The sequence below is a fragment of the Pimephales promelas genome, chromosome 16 (assembly GCF_988280905.1).
Source record: "Pimephales promelas chromosome 16, fPimPro1.hap1.1, whole genome shotgun sequence".
Taxonomy (NCBI): domain Eukaryota; kingdom Metazoa; phylum Chordata; class Actinopteri; order Cypriniformes; family Leuciscidae; genus Pimephales; species Pimephales promelas.
The window spans coordinates 4,905,696-4,928,983 of record NC_142784.1 but is presented as its reverse complement, the minus strand read 5'-3'; the positions used below and the strand labels follow the sequence as shown (position 1 = coordinate 4,928,983).

The window sequence follows — 23,288 nt, the reverse complement described above, 5'->3', positions numbered from 1 at the left end:
GACTTTACAAGTGTATGCAAGTAGCCCTTCCCTTCATCAGCCAGGCTCGTTGGTCTAGGGGTATATGATTCTCGCTGTGGGTGCGAGAGGTCCAGGGTTCAAATCACGGATGAGGCCAGCAGTCTCCGCAGGAGCAGCCTGTTGGCTCCCTCCTTTGGAGCACTGAACCTAAATCAAAACTTCTGTGCTTTTGAAATCCTTAAGGCTGCTTGTCTTCATCTGTACTCCAATTTAGCCAAAAGTCAGCCAGGTGACAAGTGTTTATTTCCTTCACAGAACGTCCTCACAATCGCTGCCTGCCAGGGAGTACGGCTCCCTAACGACAAACGTTTTGTATTAAAACTAGTGCCTGCCCATTCTGTTAAAGGCCAGCGTTCAGTGACCGTACAAGTGTGTGCAAGTAGCCCAAACGCTCATTAATCAGGCTCGTTGGTCTAGGGGTATGTTTCTCGCTTCGGGTGCGAGACGTCCCGGGTTCAAATCCCGGACGAGCCCAGCAGTTTCAGAACAAGCAGCCATTTGGCTCATTTCGTTGCAGCACTGAGCTGAACTCAAAACTGTTGTGGTCTTGAAATCCTTGCTGCTGCTTGTGTTCATCTGTACTATAACTCAGCCCAGAATTTCTTTATTTAGAAAAGTGACAGTGTACATTAGTCAACATTCATGAATGCAGATGGACCCAAATTAGTCCCAAGGTTAGTTTTCATCGGTAGTGCCTTTGCCAGATGTTATTAGGCCTAAAACTAGAGAAAAGGGTAAAATATTACAAAAATAATAGAACTAGAACTTGTAAACCACTCTGGAAAAAAATAGTCCGAGGCCTGATCCGTCAGGCTCGTTGGTCTAGGGGTATGATTCTCGCTTAGGGTGCGAGAGGTCCCGGGTTCAAATCCCGGACGAGCCCTCTCACCTTTAGTGTGAGTTCAAGGATTCTCTGAGTCTGTTTGCTGTTGCTGCTTTTCTCTATCAGCCACTTCATATCTTGCCATTTATTGCAAGCCACATAGTACTTGACGTCACATGCATCGGCCAAATTAAAGTGTTTGCAGGCCTGTAGCTGTCGTAGTGGGATACAAACTATTTTATATCGCTCTTAATTGAATTACCGCTCTTTGGCAGAAACGCTGAGCACAGGTATACTTGTTGCTCTGGTAGGGCAGATCCTGCACGGGCAGGACAGATCAGAACAGAGTGACGCACACAAAAACCCAACACAGCTATCAGAAGTTTGTCTGGTTCTACGCTAATTCAGATCTTGCTGTCATCATGGCTATAGGCTTGCTTTTAACAAACCATCCTTGAATTTGTCGAACGGCAATCTTAAATGTAGCCCATTAATTCGACCCAGGTGGGACTTGAACCCACAATCTCCAGCTCCGGAGGCTGATGCCTTATCCATTAGGCCACTGGGCCTTGTCTGCCAAGCTTCGCGTTTGATCTGTAAAATGACTTCAAGTGGTTTCTTTCAGGTCGGGTTCCGTCTTTGAGGTGAACTTCAATGAATTTGTGGCGCCCTCCCGAAAGACTTGCTTTCGGCGAGGCTCGTTGGTCTAGGGGTATGATTCTCGCTTTGGGTGCGAGAGGTCCCGGGTTCAAATCCCGGACGAGCCCAGCGGCTTTGGAACAAGCAGCTAGTTGGCTCTGACCTTTTGCAGCACTGAGCCAAACTCAAAACTGTCGTGGTTTTAAAATCCTTACTGCTTCTTGAGTTCACCTGTACTACTACAGAGCCAAGATTCAGCCGGACGAGAAGCGGATATTTCCTTACACAGAACGTACTCTGAATAGTTGCCTGCCAGGGAGTGCGGCTTCCTAACCACAAACGCTTTCTATTAAAACCAGTTCCCGCCCATTCTGTTGGAGGCCGGCGTTTGGTGACTTTACAAGTGTATGCAAGTAGCCCTTCCCTTCATCAGCCAGGCTCGTTGGTCTAGGGGTATATGATTCTCGCTGTGGGTGCGAGAGGTCCAGGGTTCAAATCACGGATGAGGCCAGCAGTCTCCGCAGGAGCAGCCTGTTGGCTCCCTCCTTTGGAGCACTGAACCTAAATCAAAACTTCTGTGCTTTTGAAATCCTTAAGGCTGCTTGTCTTCATCTGTACTCCAATTTAGCCAAAAGTCAGCCAGGTGACAAGTGTTTATTTCCTTCACAGAACGTCCTCACAATCGCTGCCTGCCAGGGAGTACGGCTCCCTAACGACAAACGTTTTGTATTAAAACTAGTGCCTGCCCATTCTGTTAAAGGCCAGCGTTCAGTGACCGTACAAGTGTGTGCAAGTAGCCCAAACGCTCATTAATCAGGCTCGTTGGTCTAGGGGTATGTTTCTCGCTTCGGGTGCGAGACGTCCCGGGTTCAAATCCCGGACGAGCCCAGCAGTTTCAGAACAAGCAGCCATTTGGCTCATTTCGTTGCAGCACTGAGCTGAACTCAAAACTGTTGTGGTCTTGAAATCCTTGCTGCTGCTTGTGTTCATCTGTGCTATAACTCAGCCCAGAATTTCTTTATTTAGAAAAGTGACAGTGTACATTAGTCAACATTCATGAATGCAGATGGACCCAAATTAGTCCCAAGGTTAGTTTTCATCGGTAGTGCCTTTGCCAGATGTTATTAGGCCTAAAACTAGAGAAAAGGGTAAAATATTACAAAAATAATAGAACTAGAACTTGTAAACCACTCTGGAAAAAAATAGTCCGAGGCCTGATCCGTCAGGCTCGTTGGTCTAGGGGTATGATTCTCGCTTAGGGTGCGAGAGGTCCCGGGTTCAAATCCCGGACGAGCCCTCTCACCTTTAGTGTGAGTTCAAGGATTCTCTGAGTCTGTTTGCTGTTGCTGCTTTTCTCTATCAGCCACTTCATATCTTGCCATTTATTGCAAGCCACATAGTACTTGACGTCACATGCATCGGCCAAATTAAAGTGTTTGCAGGCCTGTAGCTGTCGTAGTGGGATACAAACTATTTTATATCGCTCTTAATTGAATTACCGCTCTTTGGCAGAAACGCTGAGCACAGGTATACTTGTTGCTCTGGTAGGGCAGATCCTGCACGGGCAGGACAGATCAGAACAGAGTGACGCACACAAAAACCCAACACAGCTATCAGAAGTTTGTCTGGTTCTACGCTAATTCAGATCTTGCTGTCATCATGGCTATAGGCTTGCTTTTAACAAACCATCCTTGAATTTGTCGAACGGCAATCTTAAATGTAGCCCATTAATTCGACCCAGGTGGGACTTGAACCCACAATCTCCAGCTCCGGAGGCTGATGCCTTATCCATTAGGCCACTGGGCCTTGTCTGCCAAGCTTCGCGTTTGATCTGTAAAATGACTTCAAGTGGTTTCTTTCAGGTCGGGTTCCGTCTTTGAGGTGAACTTCAATGAATTTGTGGCGCCCTCCCGAAAGACTTGCTTTCGGCGAGGCTCGTTGGTCTAGGGGTATGATTCTCGCTTTGGGTGCGAGAGGTCCCGGGTTCAAATCCCGGACGAGCCCAGCGGCTTTGGAACAAGCAGCTAGTTGGCTCTGACCTTTTGCAGCACTGAGCCAAACTCAAAACTGTCGTGGTTTTAAAATCCTTACTGCTTCTTGAGTTCACCTGTACTACTACAGAGCCAAGATTCAGCCGGACGAGAAGCGGATATTTCCTTACACAGAACGTACTCTGAATAGTTGCCTGCCAGGGAGTGCGGCTTCCTAACCACAAACGCTTTCTATTAAAACCAGTTCCCGCCCATTCTGTTGGAGGCCGGCGTTTGGTGACTTTACAAGTGTATGCAAGTAGCCCTTCCCTTCATCAGCCAGGCTCGTTGGTCTAGGGGTATATGATTCTCGCTGTGGGTGCGAGAGGTCCAGGGTTCAAATCACGGATGAGGCCAGCAGTCTCCGCAGGAGCAGCCTGTTGGCTCCCTCCTTTGGAGCACTGAACCTAAATCAAAACTTCTGTGCTTTTGAAATCCTTAAGGCTGCTTGTCTTCATCTGTACTCCAATTTAGCCAAAAGTCAGCCAGGTGACAAGTGTTTATTTCCTTCACAGAACGTCCTCACAATCGCTGCCTGCCAGGGAGTACGGCTCCCTAACGACAAACGTTTTGTATTAAAACTAGTGCCTGCCCATTCTGTTAAAGGCCAGCGTTCAGTGACCGTACAAGTGTGTGCAAGTAGCCCAAACGCTCATTAATCAGGCTCGTTGGTCTAGGGGTATGTTTCTCGCTTCGGGTGCGAGACGTCCCGGGTTCAAATCCCGGACGAGCCCAGCAGTTTCAGAACAAGCAGCCATTTGGCTCATTTCGTTGCAGCACTGAGCTGAACTCAAAACTGTTGTGGTCTTGAAATCCTTGCTGCTGCTTGTGTTCATCTGTACTATAACTCAGCCCAGAATTTCTTTATTTAGAAAAGTGACAGTGTACATTAGTCAACATTCATGAATGCAGATGGACCCAAATTAGTCCCAAGGTTAGTTTTCATCGGTAGTGCCTTTTCCAGATGTTATTAGGCCTAAAACTAGAGAAAAGGGTAAAATATTACAAAAATAATAGAACTAGAACTTGTAAACCACTCTGGAAAAAAATAGTCCGAGGCCTGATCCGTCAGGCTCGTTGGTCTAGGGGTATGATTCTCGCTTAGGGTGCGAGAGGTCCCGGGTTCAAATCCCGGACGAGCCCTCTCACCTTTAGTGTGAGTTCAAGGATTCTCTGAGTCTGTTTGCTGTTGCTGCTTTTCTCTATCAGCCACTTCATATCTTGCCATTTATTGCAAGCCACATAGTACTTGACGTCACATGCATCTGCCAAATTAAAGTGTTTGCAGGCCTGTAGCTGTCGTAGTGGGATACAAACTATTTTATATCGCTCTTAATTGAATTACCGCTCTTTGGCAGAAACGCTGAGCACAGGTATACTTGTTGCTCTGGTAGGGCAGATGCACGGGCAGGACAGATCAGAACAGAGTGACGCACACAAAAACCCAACACAGCTATCAGAAGTTTGTCTGGTTCTACGCTAATTCAGATCTTGCTGTCATCATGGCTATAGGCTTGCTTTTAACAAACCATCCTTGAATTTGTCGAACGGCAATCTTAAATGTAGCCCATTAATTCGACCCAGGTGGGACTTGAACCCACAATCTCCAGCTCCGGAGGCTGATGCCTTATCCATTAGGCCACTGGGCCTTGTCTGCCAAGCTTCGCGTTTGATCTGTAAAATGACTTCAAGTGGTTTCTTTCAGGTCGGGTTCCGTCTTTGAGGTGAACTTCAATGAATTTGTGGCGCCCTCCCGAAAGACTTGCTTTCGGCGAGGCTCGTCGGTCTAGGGGTATGATTCTCGCTTTGGGTGCGAGAGGTCCCGGGTTCAAATCCCGGACGAGCCCAGCGGCTTTGGAACAAGCAGCTAGTTGGCTCTGACCTTTTGCAGCACTGAGCCAAACTCAAAACTGTCGTGGTTTTAAAATCCTTACTGCTTCTTGAGTTCACCTGTACTACTACAGAGCCAAGATTCAGCCGGACGAGAAGCGGATATTTCCTTACACAGAACGTACTCTGAATAGTTGCCTGCCAGGGAGTGCGGCTTCCTAACCACAAACGCTTTCTATTAAAACCAGTTCCCGCCCATTCTGTTGGAGGCCGGCGTTTGGTGACTTTACAAGTGTATGCAAGTAGCCCTTCCCTTCATCAGCCAGGCTCGTTGGTCTAGGGGTATATGATTCTCGCTGTGGGTGCGAGAGGTCCAGGGTTCAAATCACGGATGAGGCCAGCAGTCTCCGCAGGAGCAGCCTGTTGGCTCCCTCCTTTGGAGCACTGAACCTAAATCAAAACTTCTGTGCTTTTGAAATCCTTAAGGCTGCTTGTCTTCATCTGTACTCCAATTTAGCCAAAAGTCAGCCAGGTGACAAGTGTTTATTTCCTTCACAGAACGTCCTCACAATCGCTGCCTGCCAGGGAGTACGGCTCCCTAACGACAAACGTTTTGTATTAAAACTAGTGCCTGCCCATTCTGTTAAAGGCCAGCGTTCAGTGACTGTACAAGTGTGTGCAAGTAGCCCAAACGCTCATTAATCAGGCTCGTTGGTCTAGGGGTATGTTTCTCGCTTCGGGTGCGAGACGTCCCGGGTTCAAATCCCGGACGAGCCCAGCAGTTTCAGAACAAGCAGCCATTTGGCTCATTTCGTTGCAGCACTGAGCTGAACTCAAAACTGTTGTGGTCTTGAAATCCTTGCTGCTGCTTGTGTTCATCTGTACTATAACTCAGCCCAGAATTTCTTTATTTAGAAAAGTGACAGTGTACATTAGTCAACATTCATGAATGCAGATGGACCCAAATTAGTCCCAAGGTTAGTTTTCATCGGTAGTGCCTTTGCCAGATGTTATTAGGCCTAAAACTAGAGAAAAGGGTAAAATATTACAAAAATAATAGAACTAGAACTTGTAAACCACTCTGGAAAAAAATAGTCCGAGGCCTGATCCGTCAGGCTCGTTGGTCTAGGGGTATGATTCTCGCTTAGGGTGCGAGAGGTCCCGGGTTCAAATCCCGGACGAGCCCTCTCACCTTTAGTGTGAGTTCAAGGATTCTCTGAGTCTGTTTGCTGTTGCTGCTTTTCTCTATCAGCCACTTCATATCTTGCCATTTATTGCAAGCCACATAGTACTTGACGTCACATGCATCGGCCAAATTAAAGTGTTTGCAGGCCTGTAGCTGTCGTAGTGGGATACAAACTATTTTATATCGCTCTTAATTGAATTACCGCTCTTTGGCAGAAACGCTGAGCACAGGTATACTTGTTGCTCTGGTAGGGCAGATCCGGCACGGGCAGGACAGATCAGAACAGAGTGACGCACACAAAAACCCAACACAGCTATCAGAAGTTTGTCTGGTTCTACGCTAATTCAGATCTTGCTGTCATCATGGCTATAGGCTTGCTTTTAACAAACCATCCTTGAATTTGTCGAACGGCAATCTTAAATGTAGCCCATTAATTCGACCCAGGTGGGACTTGAACCCACAATCTCCAGCTCCGGAGGCTGATGCCTTATCCATTAGGCCACTGGGCCTTGTCTGCCAAGCTTCGCGTTTGATCTGTAAAATGACTTCAAGTGGTTTCTTTCAGGTCGGGTTCCGTCTTTGAGGTGAACTTCAATGAATTTGTGGCGCCCTCCCGAAAGACTTGCTTTCGGCGAGGCTCGTTGGTCTAGGGGTATGATTCTCGCTTTGGGTGCGAGAGGTCCCGGGTTCAAATCCCGGACGAGCCCAGCGGCTTTGGAACAAGCAGCTAGTTGGCTCTGACCTTTTGCAGCACTGAGCCAAACTCAAAACTGTCGTGGTTTTAAAATCCTTACTGCTTCTTGAGTTCACCTGTACTACTACAGAGCCAAGATTCAGCCGGACGAGAAGCGGATATTTCCTTACACAGAACGTACTCTGAATAGTTGCCTGCCAGGGAGTGCGGCTTCCTAACCACAAACGCTTTCTATTAAAACCAGTTCCCGCCCATTCTGTTGGAGGCCGGCGTTTGGTGACTTTACAAGTGTATGCAAGTAGCCCTTCCCTTCATCAGCCAGGCTCGTTGGTCTAGGGGTATATGATTCTCGCTGTGGGTGCGAGAGGTCCAGGGTTCAAATCACGGATGAGGCCAGCAGTCTCCGCAGGAGCAGCCTGTTGGCTCCCTCCTTTGGAGCACTGAACCTAAATCAAAACTTCTGTGCTTTTGAAATCCTTAAGGCTGCTTGTCTTCATCTGTACTCCAATTTAGCCAAAAGTCAGCCAGGTGACAAGTGTTTATTTCCTTCACAGAACGTCCTCACAATCGCTGCCTGCCAGGGAGTACGGCTCCCTAACGACAAACGTTTTGTATTAAAACTAGTGCCTGCCCATTCTGTTAAAGGCCAGCGTTCAGTGACTGTACAAGTGTGTGCAAGTAGCCCAAACGCTCATTAATCAGGCTCGTTGGTCTAGGGGTATGTTTCTCGCTTCGGGTGCGAGACGTCCCGGGTTCAAATCCCGGACGAGCCCAGCAGTTTCAGAACAAGCAGCCATTTGGCTCATTTCGTTGCAGCACTGAGCTGAACTCAAAACTGTTGTGGTCTTGAAATCCTTGCTGCTGCTTGTGTTCATCTGTACTATAACTCAGCCCAGAATTTCTTTATTTAGAAAAGTGACAGTGTACATTAGTCAACATTCATGAATGCAGATGGACCCAAATTAGTCCCAAGGTTAGTTTTCATCGGTAGTGCCTTTGCCAGATGTTATTAGGCCTAAAACTAGAGAAAAGGGTAAAATATTACAAAAATAATAGAACTAGAACTTGTAAACCACTCTGGAAAAAAATAGTCCGAGGCCTGATCCGTCAGGCTCGTTGGTCTAGGGGTATGATTCTCGCTTAGGGTGCGAGAGGTCCCGGGTTCAAATCCCGGACGAGCCCTCTCACCTTTAGTGTGAGTTCAAGGATTCTCTGAGTCTGTTTGCTGTTGCTGCTTTTCTCTATCAGCCACTTCATATCTTGCCATTTATTGCAAGCCACATAGTACTTGACGTCACATGCATCGGCCAAATTAAAGTGTTTGCAGGCCTGTAGCTGTCGTAGTGGGATACAAACTATTTTATATCGCTCTTAATTGAATTACCGCTCTTTGGCAGAAACGCTGAGCACAGGTATACTTGTTGCTCTGGTAGGGCAGATCCGGCACGGGCAGGACAGATCAGAACAGAGTGACGCACACAAAAACCCAACACAGCTATCAGAAGTTTGTCTGGTTCTACGCTAATTCAGATCTTGCTGTCATCATGGCTATAGGCTTGCTTTTAACAAACCATCCTTGAATTTGTCGAACGGCAATCTTAAATGTAGCCCATTAATTCGACCCAGGTGGGACTTGAACCCACAATCTCCAGCTCCGGAGGCTGATGCCTTATCCATTAGGCCACTGGGCCTTGTATGCCAAGCTTCGCGTTTGATCTGTAAAATGACTTCAAGTGGTTTCTTTCAGGTCGGGTTCCGTCTTTGAGGTGAACTTCAATGAATTTGTGGCGCCCTCCCGAAAGACTTGCTTTCGACGAGGCTCGTTGGTCTAGGGGTATGATTCTCGCTTTGGGTGCGAGAGGTCCCGGGTTCAAATCCCGGACGAGCCCAGCGGCTTTGGAACAAGCAGCCAGTTGGCTCTGACCTTTTGCAGCACTGAGCCAAACTCAAAACTGTCGTGGTTTTAAAATCCTTACTGCTTCTTGAGTTCACCTGTACTACTACAGAGCCAAGATTCAGCCGGACGAGAAGCGGATATTTCCTTACACAGAACGTACTCTGAATAGTTGCCTGCCAGGGAGTGCGGCTTCCTAACCACAAACGCTTTCTATTAAAACCAGTTCCCGCCCATTCTGTTGGAGGCCGGCGTTTGGTGACTTTACAAGTGTATGCAAGTAGCCCTTCCCTTCATCAGCCAGGCTCGTTGGTCTAGGGGTATATGATTCTCGCTGTGGGTGCGAGAGGTCCAGGGTTCAAATCACGGATGAGGCCAGCAGTCTCCGCAGGAGCAGCCTGTTGGCTCCCTCCTTTGGAGCACTGAACCTAAATCAAAACTTCTGTGCTTTTGAAATCCTTAAGGCTGCTTGTCTTCATCTGTACTCCAATTTAGCCAAAAGTCAGCCAGGTGACAAGTGTTTATTTCCTTCACAGAACGTCCTCACAATCGCTGCCTGCCAGGGAGTACGGCTCCCTAACGACAAACGTTTTGTATTAAAACTAGTGCCTGCCCATTCTGTTAAAGGCCAGCGTTCAGTGACTGTACAAGTGTGTGCAAGTAGCCCAAACGCTCATTAATCAGGCTCGTTGGTCTAGGGGTATGTTTCTCGCTTCGGGTGCGAGACGTCCCGGGTTCAAATCCCGGACGAGCCCAGCAGTTTCAGAACAAGCAGCCATTTGGCTCATTTCGTTGCAGCACTGAGCTGAACTCAAAACTGTTGTGGTCTTGAAATCCTTGCTGCTGCTTGTGTTCATCTGTACTATAACTCAGCCCAGAATTTCTTTATTTAGAAAAGTGACAGTGTACATTAGTCAACATTCATGAATGCAGATGGACCCAAATTAGTCCCAAGGTTAGTTTTCATCGGTAGTGCCTTTGCCAGATGTTATTAGGCCTAAAACTAGAGAAAAGGGTAAAATATTACAAAAATAATAGAACTAGAACTTGTAAACCACTCTGGAAAAAAATAGTCCGAGGCCTGATCCGTCAGGCTCGTTGGTCTAGGGGTATGATTCTCGCTTAGGGTGCGAGAGGTCCCGGGTTCAAATCCCGGACGAGCCCTCTCACCTTTAGTGTGAGTTCAAGGATTCTCTGAGTCTGTTTGCTGTTGCTGCTTTTCTCTATCAGCCACTTCATATCTTGCCATTTATTGCAAGCCACATAGTACTTGACGTCACATGCATCGGCCAAATTAAAGTGTTTGCAGGCCTGTAGCTGTCGTAGTGGGATACAAACTATTTTATATCGCTCTTAATTGAATTACCGCTCTTTGGCAGAAACGCTGAGCACAGGTATACTTGTTGCTCTGGTAGGGCAGATCCGGCACGGGCAGGACAGATCAGAACAGAGTGACGCACACAAAAACCCAACACAGCTATCAGAAGTTTGTCTGGTTCTACGCTAATTCAGATCTTGCTGTCATCATGGCTATAGGCTTGCTTTTAACAAACCATCCTTGAATTTGTCGAACGGCAATCTTAAATGTAGCCCATTAATTCGACCCAGGTGGGACTTGAACCCACAATCTCCAGCTCCGGAGGCTGATGCCTTATCCATTAGGCCACTGGGCCTTGTCTGCCAAGCTTCGCGTTTGATCTGTAAAATGACTTCAAGTGGTTTCTTTCAGGTCGGGTTCCGTCTTTGAGGTGAACTTCAATGAATTTGTGGCGCCCTCCCGAAAGACTTGCTTTCGGCGAGGCTCGTTGGTCTAGGGGTATGATTCTCGCTTTGGGTGCGAGAGGTCCCGGGTTCAAATCCCGGACGAGCCCAGCGGCTTTGGAACAAGCAGCTAGTTGGCTCTGACCTTTTGCAGCACTGAGCCAAACTCAAAACTGTCGTGGTTTTAAAATCCTTACTGCTTCTTGAGTTCACCTGTACTACTACAGAGCCAAGATTCAGCCGGACGAGAAGCGGATATTTCCTTACACAGAACGTACTCTGAATAGTTGCCTGCCAGGGAGTGCGGCTTCCTAACCACAAACGCTTTCTATTAAAACCAGTTCCCGCCCATTCTGTTGGAGGCCGGCGTTTGGTGACTTTACAAGTGTATGCAAGTAGCCCTTCCCTTCATCAGCCAGGCTCGTTGGTCTAGGGGTATATGATTCTCGCTGTGGGTGCGAGAGGTCCAGGGTTCAAATCACGGATGAGGCCAGCAGTCTCCGCAGGAGCAGCCTGTTGGCTCCCTCCTTTGGAGCACTGAACCTAAATCAAAACTTCTGTGCTTTTGAAATCCTTAAGGCTGCTTGTCTTCATCTGTACTCCAATTTAGCCAAAAGTCAGCCAGGTGACAAGTGTTTATTTCCTTCACAGAACGTCCTCACAATCGCTGCCTGCCAGGGAGTACGGCTCCCTAACGACAAACGTTTTGTATTAAAACTAGTGCCTGCCCATTCTGTTAAAGGCCAGCGTTCAGTGACCGTACAAGTGTGTGCAAGTAGCCCAAACGCTCATTAATCAGGCTCGTTGGTCTAGGGGTATGTTTCTCGCTTCGGGTGCGAGACGTCCTGGGTTCAAATCCCGGACGAGCCCAGCAGTTTCAGAACAAGCAGCCATTTGGCTCATTTCGTTGCAGCACTGAGCTGAACTCAAAACTGTTGTGGTCTTGAAATCCTTGCTGCTGCTTGTGTTCATCTGTACTATAACTCAGCCCAGAATTTCTTTATTTAGAAAAGTGACAGTGTACATTAGTCAACATTCATGAATGCAGATGGACCCAAATTAGTCCCAAGGTTAGTTTTCATCGGTAGTGCCTTTGCCAGATGTTATTAGGCCTAAAACTAGAGAAAAGGGTAAAATATTACAAAAATAATAGAACTAGAACTTGTAAACCACTCTGGAAAAAAATAGTCCGAGGCCTGATCCGTCAGGCTCGTTGGTCTAGGGGTATGATTCTCGCTTAGGGTGCGAGAGGTCCCGGGTTCAAATCCCGGACGAGCCCTCTCACCTTTAGTGTGAGTTCAAGGATTCTCTGAGTCTGTTTGCTGTTGCTGCTTTTCTCTATCAGCCACTTCATATCTTGCCATTTATTGCAAGCCACATAGTACTTGACGTCACATGCATCGGCCAAATTAAAGTGTTTGCAGGCCTGTAGCTGTCGTAGTGGGATACAAACTATTTTATATCGCTCTTAATTGAATTACCGCTCTTTGGCAGAAACGCTGAGCACAGGTATACTTGTTGCTCTGGTAGGGCAGATCCTGCACGGGCAGGACAGATCAGAACAGAGTGACGCACACAAAAACCCAACACAGCTATCAGAAGTTTGTCTGGTTCTACGCTAATTCAGATCTTGCTGTCATCATGGCTATAGGCTTGCTTTTAACAAACCATCCTTGAATTTGTCGAACGGCAATCTTAAATGTAGCCCATTAATTCGACCCAGGTGGGACTTGAACCCACAATCTCCAGCTCCGGAGGCTGATGCCTTATCCATTAGGCCACTGGGCCTTGTCTGCCAAGCTTCGCGTTTGATCTGTAAAATGACTTCAAGTGGTTTCTTTCAGGTCGGGTTCCGTCTTTGAGGTGAACTTCAATGAATTTGTGGCGCCCTCCCGAAAGACTTGCTTTCGGCGAGGCTCGTTGGTCTAGGGGTATGATTCTCGCTTTGGGTGCGAGAGGTCCCGGGTTCAAATCCCGGACGAGCCCAGCGGCTTTGGAACAAGCAGCTAGTTGGCTCTGACCTTTTGCAGCACTGAGCCAAACTCAAAACTGTCGTGGTTTTAAAATCCTTACTGCTTCTTGAGTTCACCTGTACTACTACAGAGCCAAGATTCAGCCGGACGAGAAGCGGATATTTCCTTACACAGAACGTACTCTGAATAGTTGCCTGCCAGGGAGTGCGGCTTCCTAACCACAAACGCTTTCTATTAAAACCAGTTCCCGCCCATTCTGTTGGAGGCCGGCGTTTGGTGACTTTACAAGTGTATGCAAGTAGCCCTTCCCTTCATCAGCCAGGCTCGTTGGTCTAGGGGTATATGATTCTCGCTGTGGGTGCGAGAGGTCCAGGGTTCAAATCACGGATGAGGCCAGCAGTCTCCGCAGGAGCAGCCTGTTGGCTCCCTCCTTTGGAGCACTGAACCTAAATCAAAACTTCTGTGCTTTTGAAATCCTTAAGGCTGCTTGTCTTCATCTGTACTCCAATTTAGCCAAAAGTCAGCCAGGTGACAAGTGTTTATTTCCTTCACAGAACGTCCTCACAATCGCTGCCTGCCAGGGAGTACGGCTCCCTAACGACAAACGTTTTGTATTAAAACTAGTGCCTGCCCATTCTGTTAAAGGCCAGCGTTCAGTGACCGTACAAGTGTGTGCAAGTAGCCCAAACGCTCATTAATCAGGCTCGTTGGTCTAGGGGTATGTTTCTCGCTTCGGGTGCGAGACGTCCCGGGTTCAAATCCCGGACGAGCCCAGCAGTTTCAGAACAAGCAGCCATTTGGCTCATTTCGTTGCAGCACTGAGCTGAACTCAAAACTGTTGTGGTCTTGAAATCCTTGCTGCTGCTTGTGTTCATCTGTACTATAACTCAGCCCAGAATTTCTTTATTTAGAAAAGTGACAGTGTACATTAGTCAACATTCATGAATGCAGATGGACCCAAATTAGTCCCAAGGTTAGTTTTCATCGGTAGTGCCTTTTCCAGATGTTATTAGGCCTAAAACTAGAGAAAAGGGTAAAATATTACAAAAATAATAGAACTAGAACTTGTAAACCACTCTGGAAAAAAATAGTCCGAGGCCTGATCCGTCAGGCTCGTTGGTCTAGGGGTATGATTCTCGCTCAGGGTGCGAGAGGTCCCGGGTTCAAATCCCGGACGAGCCCTCTCACCTTTAGTGTGAGTTCAAGGATTCTCTGAGTCTGTTTGCTGTTGCTGCTTTTCTCTATCAGCCACTTCATATCTTGCCATTTATTGCAAGCCACATAGTACTTGACGTCACATGCATCTGCCAAATTAAAGTGTTTGCAGGCCTGTAGCTGTCGTAGTGGGATACAAACTATTTTATATCGCTCTTAATTGAATTACCGCTCTTTGGCAGAAACGCTGAGCACAGGTATACTTGTTGCTCTGGTAGGGCAGATCCTGCACGGGCAGGACAGATCAGAACAGAGTGACGCACACAAAAACCCAACACAGCTATCAGAAGTTTGTCTGGTTCTACGCTAATTCAGATCTTGCTGTCATCATGGCTATAGGCTTGCTTTTAACAAACCATCCTTGAATTTGTCGAACGGCAATCTTAAATGTAGCCCATTAATTCGACCCAGGTGGGACTTGAACCCACAATCTCCAGCTCCGGAGGCTGATGCCTTATCCATTAGGCCACTGGGCCTTGTCTGCCAAGCTTCGCGTTTGATCTGTAAAATGACTTCAAGTGGTTTCTTTCAGGTCGGGTTCCGTCTTTGAGGTGAACTTCAATGAATTTGTGGCGCCCTCCCGAAAGACTTGCTTTCGGCGAGGCTCGTTGGTCTAGGGGTATGATTCTCGCTTTGGGTGCGAGAGGTCCCGGGTTCAAATCCCGGACGAGCCCAGCGGCTTTGGAACAAGCAGCTAGTTGGCTCTGACCTTTTGCAGCACTGAGCCAAACTCAAAACTGTCGTGGTTTTAAAATCCTTACTGCTTCTTGAGTTCACCTGTACTACTACAGAGCCAAGATTCAGCCGGACGAGAAGCGGATATTTCCTTACACAGAACGTACTCTGAATAGTTGCCTGCCAGGGAGTGCGGCTTCCTAACCACAAACGCTTTCTATTAAAACCTGTTCCCGCCCATTCTGTTGGAGGCCGGCGTTTGGTGACTTTACAAGTGTATGCAAGTAGCCCTTCCCTTCATCAGCCAGGCTCGTTGGTCTAGGGGTATATGATTCTCGCTGTGGGTGCGAGAGGTCCAGGGTTCAAATCACGGATGAGGCCAGCAGTCTCCGCAGGAGCAGCCTGTTGGCTCCCTCCTTTGGAGCACTGAACCTAAATCAAAACTTCTGTGCTTTTGAAATCCTTAAGGCTGCTTGTCTTCATCTGTACTCCAATTTAGCCAAAAGTCAGCCAGGTGACAAGTGTTTATTTCCTTCACAGAACGTCCTCACAATCGCTGCCTGCCAGGGAGTACGGCTCCCTAACGACAAACGTTTTGTATTAAAACTAGTGCCTGCCCATTCTGTTAAAGGCCAGCGTTCAGTGACCGTACAAGTGTGTGCAAGTAGCCCAAACGCTCATTAATCAGGCTCGTTGGTCTAGGGGTATGTTTCTCGCTTCGGGTGCGAGACGTCCCGGGTTCAAATCCCGGACGAGCCCAGCAGTTTCAGAACAAGCAGCCATTTGGCTCATTTCGTTGCAGCACTGAGCTGAACTCAAAACTGTTGTGGTCTTGAAATCCTTGCTGCTGCTTGTGTTCATCTGTACTATAACTCAGCCCAGAATTTCTTTATTTAGAAAAGTGACAGTGTACATTAGTCAACATTCATGAATGCAGATGGACCCAAATTAGTCCCAAGGTTAGTTTTCATCGGTAGTGCCTTTTCCAGATGTTATTAGGCCTAAAACTAGAGAAAAGGGTAAAATATTACAAAAATAATAGAACTAGAACTTGTAAACCACTCTGGAAAAAAATAGTCCGAGGCCTGATCCGTCAGGCTCGTTGGTCTAGGGGTATGATTCTCGCTCAGGGTGCGAGAGGTCCCGGGTTCAAATCCCGGACGAGCCCTCTCACCTTTAGTGTGAGTTCAAGGATTCTCTGAGTCTGTTTGCTGTTGCTGCTTTTCTCTATCAGCCACTTCATATCTTGCCATTTATTGCAAGCCACATAGTACTTGACGTCACATGCATCTGCCAAATTAAAGTGTTTGCAGGCCTGTAGCTGTCGTAGTGGGATACAAACTATTTTATATCGCTCTTAATTGAATTACCGCTCTTTGGCAGAAACGCTGAGCACAGGTATACTTGTTGCTCTGGTAGGGCAGATGCACGGGCAGGACAGATCAGAACAGAGTGACGCACACAAAAACCCAACACAGCTATCAGAAGTTTGTCTGGTTCTACGCTAATTCAGATCTTGCTGTCATCATGGCTATAGGCTTGCTTTTAACAAACCATCCTTGAATTTGTCGAACGGCAATCTTAAATGTAGCCCATTAATTCGACCCAGGTGGGACTTGAACCCACAATCTCCAGCTCCGGAGGCTGATGCCTTATCCATTAGGCCACTGGGCCTTGTCTGCCAAGCTTCGCGTTTGATCTGTAAAATGACTTCAAGTGGTTTCTTTCAGGTCGGGTTCCGTCTTTGAGGTGAACTTCAATGAATTTGTGGCGCCCTCCCGAAAGACTTGCTTTCGGCGAGGCTCGTCGGTCTAGGGGTATGATTCTCGCTTTGGGTGCGAGAGGTCCCGGGTTCAAATCCCGGACGAGCCCAGCGGCTTTGGAACAAGCAGCTAGTTGGCTCTGACCTTTTGCAGCACTGAGCCAAACTCAAAACTGTCGTGGTTTTAAAATCCTTACTGCTTCTTGAGTTCACCTGTACTACTACAGAGCCAAGATTCAGCCGGACGAGAAGCGGATATTTCCTTACACAGAACGTACTCTGAATAGTTGCCTGCCAGGGAGTGCGGCTTCCTAACCACAAACGCTTTCTATTAAAACCAGTTCCCGCCCATTCTGTTGGAGGCCGGCGTTTGGTGACTTTACAAGTGTATGCAAGTAGCCCTTCCCTTCATCAGCCAGGCTCGTTGGTCTAGGGGTATATGATTCTCGCTGTGGGTGCGAGAGGTCCAGGGTTCAAATCACGGATGAGGCCAGCAGTCTCCGCAGGAGCAGCCTGTTGGCTCCCTCCTTTGGAGCACTGAACCTAAATCAAAACTTCTGTGCTTTTAAATCCTTAAGGCTGCTTGTCTTCATCTGTACTCCAATTTAGCCAAAAGTCAGCCAGGTGACAAGTGTTTATTTCCTTCACAGAACGTCCTCACAATCGCTGCCTGCCAGGGAGTACGGCTCCCTAACGACAAACGTTTTGTATTAAAACTAGTGCCTGCCCATTCTGTTAAAGGCCAGCGTTCAGTGACTGTACAAGTGTGTGCAAGTAGCCCAAACGCTCATTAATCAGGCTCGTTGGTCTAGGGGTATGTTTCTCGCTTCGGGTGCGAGACGTCCCGGGTTCAAATCCCGGACGAGCCCAGCAGTTTCAGAACAAGCAGCCATTTGGCTCATTTCGTTGCAGCACTGAGCTGAACTCAAAACTGTTGTGGTCTTGAAATCCTTGCTGCTGCTTGTGTTCATCTGTACTATAACTCAGCCCAGAATTTCTTTATTTAGAAAAGTGACAGTGTACATTAGTCAACATTCATGAATGCAGATGGACCCAAATTAGTCCCAAGGTTAGTTTTCATCGGTAGTGCCTTTGCCAGATGTTATTAGGCCTAAAACTAGAGAAAAGGGTAAAATATTACAAAAATAATAGAACTAGAACTTGTAAACCACTCTGGAAAAAAATAGTCTGAGGCCTGATCCGTCAGGCTCGTTGGTCTAGGGGTATGATTCTCGCTTAGGGTGCGAGAGGTCCCGGGTTCAAATCCCGGACGAGCCCTCTCACCTTTAGTGTGAGTTCAAGGATTCTCTGAGTCTGTTTGCTGTTGCTGCTTTTCTCTATCAGCCACTTCATATCTTGCCATTTATTGCAAGCCACATAGTACTTGACGTCACATGCATCGGCCAAATTAAAGTGTTTGCAGGCCTGTAGCTGTCGTAGTGGGATACAAACTATTTTATATCGCTCTTAATTGAATTACCGCTCTTTGGCAGAAACGCTGAGCACAGGTATACTTGTTGCTCTGGTAGGGCAGATCCTGCACGGGCAGGACAGATTCGAACAGAGTGACGCACACAAAAACCCAACACAGCTATCAGAAGTTTGTCTGGTTCTACGCTAATTCAGATCTTGCTGTCATCATGGCTATAGGCTTGCTTTTAACAAACCATCCTTGAATTTGTCGAACGGCAATCTTAAATGTAGCCCATTAATTCGACCCAGGTGGGACTTGAACCCACAATCTCCAGCTCCGGAGGCTGATGCCTTATCCATTAGGCCACTGGGCCTTGTCTGCCAAGCTTCGCGTTTGATCTGTAAAATGACTTCAAGTGGTTTCTTTCAGGTCGGGTTCCGTCTTTGAGGTGAACTTCAATGAATTTGTGGCGCCCTCCCGAAAGACTTGCTTTCGGCGAGGCTCGTTGGTCTAGGGGTATGATTCTCGCTTTGGGTGCGAGAGGTCCCGGGTTCAAATCCCGGACGAGCCCAGCGGCTTTGGAACAAGCAGCTAGTTGGCTCTGACCTTTTGCAGCACTGAGCCAAACTCAAAACTGTCGTGGTTTTAAAATCCTTACTGCTTCTTGAGTTCACCTGTACTACTACAGAGCCAAGATTCAGCCGGACGAGAAGCGGATATTTCCTTACACAGAACGTATTCTGAATAGTTGCCTGCCAGGGAGTGCGGCTTCCTAACCACAAACGCTTTCTATTAAAACCAGTTCCCGCCCATTCTGTTGGAGGCCGGCGTTTGGTGACTTTACAAGTGTATGCAAGTAGCCCTTCCCTTCATCAGCCAGGCTCGTTGGTCTAGGGGTATATGATTCTCGCTGTGGGTGCGAGAGGTCCAGGGTTCAAATCACGGATGAGGCCAGCAGTCTCCGCAGGAGCAGCCTGTTGGCTCCCTCCTTTGGAGCACTGAACCTAAATCAAAACTTCTGTGCTTTTGAAATCCTTAAGGCTGCTTGTCTTCATCTGTACTCCAATTTAGCCAAAAGTCAGCCAGGTGACAAGTGTTTATTTCCTTCACAGAACGTCCTCACAATCGCTGCCTGCCAGGGAGTACGGCTCCCTAACGACAAACGTTTTGTATTAAAACTAGTGCCTGCCCATTCTGTTAAAGGCCAGCGTTCAGTGACTGTACAAGTGTGTGCAAGTAGCCCAAACGCTCATTAATCAGGCTCGTTGGTCTAGGGGTATGTTTCTCGCTTCGGGTGCGAGACGTCCCGGGTTCAAATCCCGGACGAGCCCAGCAGTTTCAGAACAAGCAGCCATTTGGCTCATTTCGTTGCAGCACTGAGCTGAACTCAAAACTGTTGTGGTCTTGAAATCCTTGCTGCTGCTTGTGTTCATCTGTACTATAACTCAGCCCAGAATTTCTTTATTTAGAAAAGTGACAGTGTACATTAGTCAACATTCATGAATGCAGATGGACCCAAATTAGTCCCAAGGTTAGTTTTCATCGGTAGTGCCTTTGCCAGATGTTATTAGGCCTAAAACTAGAGAAAAGGGTAAAATATTACAAAAATAATAGAACTAGAACTTGTAAACCACTCTGGAAAAAAATAGTCCGAGGCCTGATCCGTCAGGCTCGTTGGTCTAGGGGTATGATTCTCGCTTAGGGTGCGAGAGGTCCCGGGTTCAAATCCCGGACGAGCCCTCTCACCTTTAGTGTGAGTTCAAGGATTCTCTGAGTCTGTTTGCTGTTGCTGCTTTTCTCTATCAGCCACTTCATATCTTGCCATTTATTGCAAGCCACATAGTACTTGACGTCACATGCATCGGCCAAATTAAAGTGTTTGCAGGCCTGTAGCTGTTGTAGTGGGATACAAACTATTTTATATCGCTCTTAATTGAATTACCGCTCTTTGGCAGAAACGCTGAGCACAGGTATACTTGTTGCTCTGGTAGGGCAGATCCTGCACGGGCAGGACAGATCAGAACAGAGTGACGCACACAAAAACCCAACACAGCTATCAGAAGTTTGTCTGGTTCTACGCTAATTCAGATCTTGCTGTCATCATGGCTATAGGCTTGCTTTTAACAAACCATCCTTGAATTTGTCGAACGGCAATCTTAAATGTAGCCCATTAATTCGACCCAGGTGGGACTTGAACCCACAATCTCCAGCTCCGGAGGCTGATGCCTTATCCATTAGGCCACTGGGCCTTGTCTGCCAAGCTTCGCGTTTGATCTGTAAAATGACTTCAAGTGGTTTCTTTCAGGTCGGGTTCCGTCTTTGAGGTGAACTTCAATGAATTTGTGGCGCCCTCCCGAAAGACTTGCTTTCGGCGAGGCTCGTTGGTCTAGGGGTATGATTCTCGCTTTGGGTGCGAGAGGTCCCGGGTTCAAATCCCGGACGAGCCCAGCGGCTTTGGAACAAGCAGCTAGTTGGCTCTGACCTTTTGCAGCACTGAGCCAAACTCAAAACTGTCGTGGTTTTAAAATCCTTACTGCTTCTTGAGTTCACCTGTACTACTACAGAGCCAAGATTCAGCCGGACGAGAAGCGGATATTTCCTTACACAGAACGTACTCTGAATAGTTGCCTGCCAGGGAGTGCGGCTTCCTAACCACAAACGCTTTCTATTAAAACCAGTTCCCGCCCATTCTGTTGGAGGCCGGCGTTTGGTGACTTTACAAGTGTATGCAAGTAGCCCTTCCCTTCATCAGCCAGGCTCGTTGGTCTAGGGGTATATGATTCTCGCTGTGGGTGCGAGAGGTCCAGGGTTCAAATCACGGATGAGGCCAGCAGTCTCCGCAGGAGCAGCCTGTTGGCTCCCTCCTTTGGAGCACTGAACCTAAATCAAAACTTCTGTGCTTTTGAAATCCTTAAGGCTGCTTGTCTTCATCTGTACTCCAATTTAGCCAAAAGACAGCCAGGTGGCAAGTGTTTATTTCCTTCACAGAACGTCCTCACAATCGCTGCCTGCCAGGGAGTACGGCTCCCTAACGACAAACGTTTTGTATTAAAACTAGTGCCTGCCCATTCTGTTAAAGGCCAGCGTTCAGTGACTGTACAAGTGTGTGCAAGTAGCCCAAACGTTCATTAATCAGGCTCGTTGGTCTAGGGGTATGTTTCTCGCTTCGGGTGCGAGACGTCCCGGGTTCCAATCCCGGACGAGCCCAGCAGTTTCAGAACAAGTAGCCATTTGGCTCATTTCGTTGCAGCACTGAGCTGAACTCAAAACTGTTGTGGTCTTGAAATCCTTGCTGCTGCTTGTGTTCATCTGTACTATAACTCAGCCCAGAATTTCTTTATTTAGAAAAGTGACAGTGTACATTAGTCAACATTCATGAATGCAGATGGACCCAAATTAGTCCCAAGGTTAGTTTTCATCGGTAGTGCCTTTTCCAGATGTTATTAGGCCTAAAACTAGAGAAAAGGGTAAAATATTACAAAAATAATAGAACTAGAACTTGTAAACCACTCTGGAAAAAAATAGTCCGAGGCCTGATCCGTCAGGCTCGTTGGTCTAGGGGTATGATTCTCGCTCAGGGTGCGAGAGGTCCCGGGTTCAAATCCCGGACGAGCCCTCTCACCTTTAGTGTGAGTTCAAGGATTCTCTGAGTCTGTTTGCTGTTGCTGCTTTTCTCTATCAGCCACTTCATATCTTGCCATTTATTGCAAGCCACATAGTACTTGACGTCACATGCATCTGCCAAATTAAAGTGTTTGCAGGCCTGTAGCTGTCGTAGTGGGATACAAACTATTTTATATCGCTCTTAATTGAATTACCGCTCTTTGGCAGAAACGCTGAGCACAGGTATACTTGTTGCTCTGGTAGGGCAGATGCACGGGCAGGACAGATCAGAACAGAGTGACGCACACAAAAACCCAACACAGCTATCAGAAGTTTGTCTGGTTCTACGCTAATTCAGATCTTGCTGTCATCATGGCTATAGGCTTGCTTTTAACAAACCATCCTTGAATTTGTCGAACGGCAATCTTAAATGTAGCCCATTAATTCGACCCAGGTGGGACTTGAACCCACAATCTCCAGCTCCGGAGGCTGATGCCTTATCCATTAGGCCACTGGGCCTTGTCTGCCAAGCTTCGCGTTTGATCTGTAAAATGACTTCAAGTGGTTTCTTTCAGGTCGGGTTCCGTCTTTGAGGTGAACTTCAATGAATTTGTGGCGCCCTCCCGAAAGACTTGCTTTCGGCGAGGCTCGTCGGTCTAGGGGTATGATTCTCGCTTTGGGTGCGAGAGGTCCCGGGTTCAAATCCCGGACGAGCCCAGCGGCTTTGGAACAAGCAGCTAGTTGGCTCTGACCTTTTGCAGCACTGAGCCAAACTCAAAACTGTCGTGGTTTTAAAATCCTTACTGCTTCTTGAGTTCACCTGTACTACTACAGAGCCAAGATTCAGCCGGACGAGAAGCGGATATTTCCTTACACAGAACGTACTCTGAATAGTTGCCTGCCAGGGAGTGCGGCTTCCTAACCACAAACGCTTTCTATTAAAACCAGTTCCCGCCCATTCTGTTGGAGGCCGGCGTTTGGTGACTTTACAAGTGTATGCAAGTAGCCCTTCCCTTCATCAGCCAGGCTCGTTGGTCTAGGGGTATATGATTCTCGCTGTGGGTGCGAGAGGTCCAGGGTTCAAATCACGGATGAGGCCAGCAGTCTCCGCAGGAGCAGCCTGTTGGCTCCCTCCTTTGGAGCACTGAACCTAAATCAAAACTTCTGTGCTTTTAAATCCTTAAGGCTGCTTGTCTTCATCTGTACTCCAATTTAGCCAAAAGTCAGCCAGGTGACAAGTGTTTATTTCCTTCACAGAACGTCCTCACAATCACTGCCTGCCAGGGAGTACGGCTCCCTAACGACAAACGTTTTGTATTAAAACTAGTGCCTGCCCATTCTGTTAAAGGCCAGCGTTCAGTGACTGTACAAGTGTGTGCAAGTAGCCCAAACGCTCATTAATCAGGCTCGTTGGTCTAGGGGTATGTTTCTCGCTTCGGGTGCGAGACGTCCCGGGTTCAAATCCCGGACGAGCCCAGCAGTTTCAGAACAAGCAGCCATTTGGCTCATTTCGTTGCAGCACTGAGCTGAACTCAAAACTGTTGTGGTCTTGAAATCCTTGCTGCTGCTTGTGTTCATCTGTACTATAACTCAGCCCAGAATTTCTTTATTTAGAAAAGTGACAGTGTACATTAGTCAACATTCATGAATGCAGATGGACCCAAATTAGTCCCAAGGTTAGTTTTCATCGGTAGTGCCTTTGCCAGATGTTATTAGGCCTAAAACTAGAGAAAAGGGTAAAATATTACAAAAATAATAGAACTAGAAC

The 23,288-nt window shown here is 47.5% G+C and overlaps 1 protein-coding gene and 44 non-coding genes across 45 annotated transcripts in view; 32 read left to right on the top strand and 13 right to left on the bottom strand.

Annotated features, from left to right (window-relative positions):
* The window catches only part of LOC148971945 (uncharacterized), a 443,851-nt gene that overhangs the window by 120,003 nt on the left and 300,560 nt on the right, over nucleotides 1–23,288 (bottom strand). The window lies entirely within an intron of this gene.
* trnap-cgg (transfer RNA proline (anticodon CGG)) lies at nucleotides 424–495 on the top strand. Its single transcript has one exon. It is a non-coding gene; the product is annotated as a tRNA-Pro (tRNA).
* trnap-agg (transfer RNA proline (anticodon AGG)) lies at nucleotides 833–904 on the top strand. The gene has a single exon. It is a non-coding gene; the product is annotated as a tRNA-Pro (tRNA).
* trnar-ccg (transfer RNA arginine (anticodon CCG)) lies at nucleotides 1,341–1,413 on the bottom strand. The gene has a single exon. It is a non-coding gene; the product is annotated as a tRNA-Arg (tRNA).
* Nucleotides 1,540–1,611, top strand: trnap-ugg (transfer RNA proline (anticodon UGG)). The gene has a single exon. It is a non-coding gene; the product is annotated as a tRNA-Pro (tRNA).
* On the top strand, nucleotides 2,300–2,371 carry trnap-cgg (transfer RNA proline (anticodon CGG)). The gene has a single exon. It is a non-coding gene; the product is annotated as a tRNA-Pro (tRNA).
* On the top strand, nucleotides 2,709–2,780 carry trnap-agg (transfer RNA proline (anticodon AGG)). Its single transcript has one exon. It is a non-coding gene; the product is annotated as a tRNA-Pro (tRNA).
* On the bottom strand, nucleotides 3,217–3,289 carry trnar-ccg (transfer RNA arginine (anticodon CCG)). Its single transcript has one exon. It is a non-coding gene; the product is annotated as a tRNA-Arg (tRNA).
* On the top strand, nucleotides 3,416–3,487 carry trnap-ugg (transfer RNA proline (anticodon UGG)). Its single transcript has one exon. It is a non-coding gene; the product is annotated as a tRNA-Pro (tRNA).
* On the top strand, nucleotides 4,176–4,247 carry trnap-cgg (transfer RNA proline (anticodon CGG)). Its single transcript has one exon. It is a non-coding gene; the product is annotated as a tRNA-Pro (tRNA).
* trnap-agg (transfer RNA proline (anticodon AGG)) lies at nucleotides 4,585–4,656 on the top strand. Its single transcript has one exon. It is a non-coding gene; the product is annotated as a tRNA-Pro (tRNA).
* trnar-ccg (transfer RNA arginine (anticodon CCG)) lies at nucleotides 5,090–5,162 on the bottom strand. Its single transcript has one exon. It is a non-coding gene; the product is annotated as a tRNA-Arg (tRNA).
* Nucleotides 5,289–5,360, top strand: trnap-ugg (transfer RNA proline (anticodon UGG)). Its single transcript has one exon. It is a non-coding gene; the product is annotated as a tRNA-Pro (tRNA).
* Nucleotides 6,049–6,120, top strand: trnap-cgg (transfer RNA proline (anticodon CGG)). The gene has a single exon. It is a non-coding gene; the product is annotated as a tRNA-Pro (tRNA).
* Nucleotides 6,458–6,529, top strand: trnap-agg (transfer RNA proline (anticodon AGG)). The gene has a single exon. It is a non-coding gene; the product is annotated as a tRNA-Pro (tRNA).
* On the bottom strand, nucleotides 6,966–7,038 carry trnar-ccg (transfer RNA arginine (anticodon CCG)). The gene has a single exon. It is a non-coding gene; the product is annotated as a tRNA-Arg (tRNA).
* trnap-ugg (transfer RNA proline (anticodon UGG)) lies at nucleotides 7,165–7,236 on the top strand. The gene has a single exon. It is a non-coding gene; the product is annotated as a tRNA-Pro (tRNA).
* trnap-cgg (transfer RNA proline (anticodon CGG)) lies at nucleotides 7,925–7,996 on the top strand. The gene has a single exon. It is a non-coding gene; the product is annotated as a tRNA-Pro (tRNA).
* trnap-agg (transfer RNA proline (anticodon AGG)) lies at nucleotides 8,334–8,405 on the top strand. The gene has a single exon. It is a non-coding gene; the product is annotated as a tRNA-Pro (tRNA).
* trnar-ccg (transfer RNA arginine (anticodon CCG)) lies at nucleotides 8,842–8,914 on the bottom strand. The gene has a single exon. It is a non-coding gene; the product is annotated as a tRNA-Arg (tRNA).
* On the top strand, nucleotides 9,041–9,112 carry trnap-ugg (transfer RNA proline (anticodon UGG)). The gene has a single exon. It is a non-coding gene; the product is annotated as a tRNA-Pro (tRNA).
* Nucleotides 9,801–9,872, top strand: trnap-cgg (transfer RNA proline (anticodon CGG)). The gene has a single exon. It is a non-coding gene; the product is annotated as a tRNA-Pro (tRNA).
* Nucleotides 10,210–10,281, top strand: trnap-agg (transfer RNA proline (anticodon AGG)). The gene has a single exon. It is a non-coding gene; the product is annotated as a tRNA-Pro (tRNA).
* On the bottom strand, nucleotides 10,718–10,790 carry trnar-ccg (transfer RNA arginine (anticodon CCG)). The gene has a single exon. It is a non-coding gene; the product is annotated as a tRNA-Arg (tRNA).
* trnap-ugg (transfer RNA proline (anticodon UGG)) lies at nucleotides 10,917–10,988 on the top strand. Its single transcript has one exon. It is a non-coding gene; the product is annotated as a tRNA-Pro (tRNA).
* trnap-agg (transfer RNA proline (anticodon AGG)) lies at nucleotides 12,086–12,157 on the top strand. Its single transcript has one exon. It is a non-coding gene; the product is annotated as a tRNA-Pro (tRNA).
* Nucleotides 12,594–12,666, bottom strand: trnar-ccg (transfer RNA arginine (anticodon CCG)). Its single transcript has one exon. It is a non-coding gene; the product is annotated as a tRNA-Arg (tRNA).
* trnap-ugg (transfer RNA proline (anticodon UGG)) lies at nucleotides 12,793–12,864 on the top strand. The gene has a single exon. It is a non-coding gene; the product is annotated as a tRNA-Pro (tRNA).
* On the top strand, nucleotides 13,553–13,624 carry trnap-cgg (transfer RNA proline (anticodon CGG)). The gene has a single exon. It is a non-coding gene; the product is annotated as a tRNA-Pro (tRNA).
* Nucleotides 14,470–14,542, bottom strand: trnar-ccg (transfer RNA arginine (anticodon CCG)). The gene has a single exon. It is a non-coding gene; the product is annotated as a tRNA-Arg (tRNA).
* Nucleotides 14,669–14,740, top strand: trnap-ugg (transfer RNA proline (anticodon UGG)). The gene has a single exon. It is a non-coding gene; the product is annotated as a tRNA-Pro (tRNA).
* trnap-cgg (transfer RNA proline (anticodon CGG)) lies at nucleotides 15,429–15,500 on the top strand. Its single transcript has one exon. It is a non-coding gene; the product is annotated as a tRNA-Pro (tRNA).
* On the bottom strand, nucleotides 16,343–16,415 carry trnar-ccg (transfer RNA arginine (anticodon CCG)). Its single transcript has one exon. It is a non-coding gene; the product is annotated as a tRNA-Arg (tRNA).
* On the top strand, nucleotides 16,542–16,613 carry trnap-ugg (transfer RNA proline (anticodon UGG)). Its single transcript has one exon. It is a non-coding gene; the product is annotated as a tRNA-Pro (tRNA).
* Nucleotides 17,301–17,372, top strand: trnap-cgg (transfer RNA proline (anticodon CGG)). The gene has a single exon. It is a non-coding gene; the product is annotated as a tRNA-Pro (tRNA).
* On the top strand, nucleotides 17,710–17,781 carry trnap-agg (transfer RNA proline (anticodon AGG)). Its single transcript has one exon. It is a non-coding gene; the product is annotated as a tRNA-Pro (tRNA).
* trnar-ccg (transfer RNA arginine (anticodon CCG)) lies at nucleotides 18,218–18,290 on the bottom strand. The gene has a single exon. It is a non-coding gene; the product is annotated as a tRNA-Arg (tRNA).
* Nucleotides 18,417–18,488, top strand: trnap-ugg (transfer RNA proline (anticodon UGG)). Its single transcript has one exon. It is a non-coding gene; the product is annotated as a tRNA-Pro (tRNA).
* trnap-cgg (transfer RNA proline (anticodon CGG)) lies at nucleotides 19,177–19,248 on the top strand. Its single transcript has one exon. It is a non-coding gene; the product is annotated as a tRNA-Pro (tRNA).
* On the top strand, nucleotides 19,586–19,657 carry trnap-agg (transfer RNA proline (anticodon AGG)). Its single transcript has one exon. It is a non-coding gene; the product is annotated as a tRNA-Pro (tRNA).
* trnar-ccg (transfer RNA arginine (anticodon CCG)) lies at nucleotides 20,094–20,166 on the bottom strand. Its single transcript has one exon. It is a non-coding gene; the product is annotated as a tRNA-Arg (tRNA).
* On the top strand, nucleotides 20,293–20,364 carry trnap-ugg (transfer RNA proline (anticodon UGG)). The gene has a single exon. It is a non-coding gene; the product is annotated as a tRNA-Pro (tRNA).
* trnar-ccg (transfer RNA arginine (anticodon CCG)) lies at nucleotides 21,967–22,039 on the bottom strand. The gene has a single exon. It is a non-coding gene; the product is annotated as a tRNA-Arg (tRNA).
* trnap-ugg (transfer RNA proline (anticodon UGG)) lies at nucleotides 22,166–22,237 on the top strand. The gene has a single exon. It is a non-coding gene; the product is annotated as a tRNA-Pro (tRNA).
* On the top strand, nucleotides 22,925–22,996 carry trnap-cgg (transfer RNA proline (anticodon CGG)). The gene has a single exon. It is a non-coding gene; the product is annotated as a tRNA-Pro (tRNA).